This window comes from Gossypium arboreum, chromosome 11 (genome assembly GCF_025698485.1).
Source record: "Gossypium arboreum isolate Shixiya-1 chromosome 11, ASM2569848v2, whole genome shotgun sequence".
In the NCBI taxonomy this organism is placed as follows: domain Eukaryota; kingdom Viridiplantae; phylum Streptophyta; class Magnoliopsida; order Malvales; family Malvaceae; genus Gossypium; species Gossypium arboreum.
This window is the reverse complement of record NC_069080.1, coordinates 23,902,440-23,907,059: the sequence shown is the minus strand read 5'-3', so window position 1 is coordinate 23,907,059 and position 4,620 is coordinate 23,902,440. Positions and strand designations below refer to the sequence as shown.

General features: G+C 33.8%; 1 long non-coding RNA gene across 1 annotated transcript; it reads left to right on the top strand.

The window, feature by feature from the left end:
* The first annotated feature begins 3,509 nt into the window (after positions 1 to 3,509).
* Positions 3,510 to 3,873, top strand: LOC128283853 (uncharacterized). Its single transcript, XR_008274248.1, has 2 exons — positions 3,510 to 3,610; positions 3,693 to 3,873. It is a non-coding gene; the product is annotated as an uncharacterized LOC128283853 (long non-coding RNA).
* The last annotated feature ends 747 nt before the right edge of the window (positions 3,874 to 4,620 follow it).

Here is a 4,620-nt window from a genome sequence, read left to right as displayed (position 1 = left end):
CAATAAAGTAGTGTTTGACACTTTCGACCATATAAAGCTTCATAAGGTGCCATTTTAATACTCGATTGAAAACTGTTGTTATACGTAAATTCAATCAACGGCAAATACTTTTCCCACGTACCTTCGAACTCAAGAATGCAACATCTCAACATACCCTCGAGTATTTGTATAACCTGTTCGGATTAACCATCCGTCTGTGGGTGAAATGCAATACTAAAATGTAGTTTTGTTCCTAATACATCTCACAATTTTTTCCAAAACCTTGACGTGAACCTTAGATCTCTATCCAAAACAATAGAAATAGGTACTCCGTACAATCTTACAATTCGAGAGATGTACAATTCAACAAACTTGTCAAGCGAATAATCTGTACGCACAGGAAAGAAATAAGCTAATTTTGTCAACCGGTCAACAACTACCCAGACTGCATCTTTTTTAATCAAAGACATAGGCAAACCCGATGCAAAATCCATCATGATTCTGTCCCATTTCCACTCGAAAATCATAATAGGCTGAAGTAACCCAGACGATACTTGATGCTCAGCTTTAACTTGTTGACAGATTAAACATTTCAAAATGAATTCAGAGATATCACGCTTCATACCAGACCACCAGTAAAGCTGTTTCACATCGTTATACATTTTTGTACTTCCAAGATGAACAGATAAATGACTAATATGTGCTTTGATCAAAATCATCTGAATCAACTTTAAATTTCTCAAAAAACATATTCAGCCTCTGAATCTTAAACAATCATTAGCATTAACTCGAAACTCTGAATCAGAATTCAAATCACTTTGAGCTTGTTTTGCTAACAATTCATTATTAAGTTTTTGAGCTTCGTAAATCTACTATATAAATAACGGTCCTGCTTTCAACTTAGCTACTATCGAGCCGTCATTAGATAGAGTCATCTAAGTATTCATCATACGTAAAGCAAACAAAGATTTCTGACTTAAAGCATCAGCAACAACATTGGCCTTTCCCGGATGGTAGTCAATCACTAGCTCGTAATCTTTTAACAATTCTAGCCATCTTCGCTGTCGCAAATTCAGATCTTTTTTAGTCATTAGATACTTCAAACTCTTGTGATTTGAATAAACGTGACATTTTTCACCGAACAAATAATGGCACTAAATTTCAATATAAATATAATAGCTGCTAATTCCAAATCATGCATCGGGTAATTCTTTTCATGTTGCTTCAATTATCTCGAGGCATAAGCTATGACTTTACCTTCCTGCATCAAAACACAGCCCAGACCATTCAATGATGTATCAGTATAAATTACGAATTCTTTACCCGATTCTGGCTGAACTAACACTAGAGCTTCGATCAATAAAGCTTTCAACTGATCAATTCTTGCAACTGAGCTTTTAATTCTTTTAACTCTGTCGGTGCCATTCTATAAGGAGCTATCGATATCGGTGTTGTTCCCGACACTAACTCAATGCCAAACTCAACCTCTCGTATCGGTGGCAAACCCAGTAACTCTTCAGGAAACACATCTGGGTACTCACACACAACTGGCACTGATTCAATCTTCTTTTTGGTCACTTTTGTATCAAGCACATAAGCTAAATTAGCTTCACAACCCTTTCTCTCATATTTTTGAGATAACATCGAGGAAATCACTGCTGGCAAGCCATTCAAATCATCTGACTCAATCCGAATAATCTCATTATTCTGACATCTCAAATCAATTGTCTTTCATTTGCAATTCACAACAGCATCATGCAACATTAACCAATGCATTAGCTTAATGACATTACATTATCATCATAACTGCACTTAAGGTTTAACTGAGAAGTTTCGCTTGTCGATTTCATCGTCGAACACTTCCGAATAGCCGTATTCACAATTTAAACATTATTCGCAATCTCATAAACACATTTTATGCAATATCAAAGAATATAACATTCATTTATAATGAAATTAACACCTACGAACTTACCTCGGTCGTAGAAACAACAAAACTAGCCGATTAATCGAGTACTTTGTTCTTACCTCGATCTAAGTCCAAGTTCCTCTTTTCTTGATCTAAATGTATTCAAAATTAATTCATTTAATCATTTATTCATTCAATTTCATTCCAAAAATATACATTTGGGGCATTTTTCCACTTTAGCCCCTAAACTTTCACATCTATTCAATTTAATCCTTATTTCACAAATACAAGAAATTTGTAAAATTCAATTTAACCCATGCTTGGCCGAATTACCATAGTGCCCCTAGCAGCTCATATTTTTCATTTATTTTACATTTTAACCCCACACTTTGTACATTTTACAAATTAATCCTCAAAATTCATTTTTGCTTAAAATTACTTAATAAAATATGAACATTTATCACCAAGCTTTCATATTTCACCATTTAACATCACAAAACTCATGAATTCAACAATGGCATCTCATCAAATCATCAACAATTTCTTGAATTTAAGTTTAGGCTAGCTAGTACTCAAAGCAACGATCACAAAAACATAAAAATCATCAAAAATCGATCAAAAATCATACCTTAATCAAGGATTAGAGTTTTCAGAAATTCAAGCCCTAAATGTGTTCTTCTTCTTTTAATATTCTGCCAAAGAGAAGATGAATGCCAAAATTTTATGCTTTGTTTTATTAATAATTACCTTATTATCAATTTACCATTATAACATTAATAATAAAACATTTAATGCATCTAATATAAGGTCATTAATATCCATTAATCTTATCAATGGCATAATAACATCATAAGGACCTTTGCTTTAATAAACCATAACAAATAGGCACTTTTAACATATAGCTAGCCACTTTTAAATTTTATGCGATTAAGTCCTTTATATAAAATCGAGCACACAAACGATAAAATTTTCACACGAAATTTTCATGCACATCACATATCATGTTGTAAACACAGAAAGTAATAATAAAATATTTTTCTGACTCGGATTTTTGGTCCCAAAACTACTATTCCGATTAAGGTCTAAACCAGGCTGTTACAGATGCGCCTTAGTAAACAATATTAAATCCTGCACTGATTGTCTAACACCCTCATGAACAAGATTACTTCATGCATATCGAATTGCCCAGTAAGAAATCACCAATAGTTTCTTTAATCTTGTGTTACATTTCATGAAAACCTCTGCTAACCATGCTTTATAATATGAGTTCTGTGAGGTAGGGATAGTTGCAACATTCAATGAGTCTAGAACCTACTTGGAAAAAGAGCAATGCCGTAACAAATGGTAAATAGATTCTTCAACTGAACTACACAAGAGACAAGCATTGTTAACTTGTAGTTTTTTGCGTTGTAAATTATCAATTGTTGGTAGATAATTGTTTACGAATCTCCATACTATAATATTGATTTTTGTTAGGAGTTGTAGTGCTCACAAATTAGTGTAGAATGTTGTAACTAAATTAGGCATGGCTGTAGAATATAAACTCCTATTTTGTAACTCCTTTTATAGCAAAAGTTGTAACCACTCTTAAAAGAATATTCACCAGAACCCTCATGTCTCCACACCAATTCATCTGTTGGCTTCAATTGGGCAAGTGGAATACATAGGATTCTCTTTACCTAGTCTTCATCAAAAAAGAGTTTGCATCTTTCTTCTACCCAGGTACTGGAATTATGATCAATTAACTTTTTTACTTTTGTGTACCTGATATATATGTCCTGACCCTATATTATTATGTTGCCAGGTCTAGGGATCCAATAATCATTCCAAATATTAATATTCTCGCCTATTCCAATTCTCCAACCGACTCCTTTTTCAATTAAATCCCAAGCACTCCAGATACTTCTCCAGGTAAATGATAGGTAAATACCTAACTGAGCATTCATAAAGTCTAAATTCGGGTAATACATACATGGCTTTCATTACTTGTGCCAACAAACTCAATGGATTAGATAAAAATGCACCAACACTATTTGGCTAGCAAAGCAATGTTAAACTTAGCCAAATCATGAAAATCTAATCCTCTATAAACTTTCGGTAAACAGAATGAATGCCACTAACTCTAATGAATACCATTACACAATTTATTGTTTCTCCACCAAAATTTGTTGAGAATGTTTTCCAATTTACTACACAAAATTTTAGGTAGAAGAAAACATTGCATTACATTCAAATTTCTTGCTAAATCGATCTAGATAATAGTGAAAGGCCTCTTTCTTATGCCTGTGAACCATCGTAGGCAAACCTCGGTATTTCTCTAGATTAGCCGACACTTGTGCTCCCAAAATGCCATCTATGAGGTCCCGAACCGAACTTACCATATTAGCACTAAAGTAAATTAGGGATTTATCATAGTTAAACTTTTGGCCTAAAGTATTTTCGTACGTCGTAATAATTTGTCGTATATTCTCCGCACCAGTAATTGAAGCATCTTCAAACAGTATGCAATCATCTATAGAAAAACAAATGGCTGATTGCTAACCTTCCTTTTCCAATCCGAGCCCTTTTTTATCAAACCAGATCTACTAGCCTCATTAAAAATGGTAGAAAATCCCTCAACACACTGTAGAAATAAATAGAGACTAAGTGGGTCCCCTTGTCATAGTCCCAAGGAAGGTAAGAACATGTCATTGACTTCTCCGTTAATGCCCACCTTATAAGAGGTTGAAGTT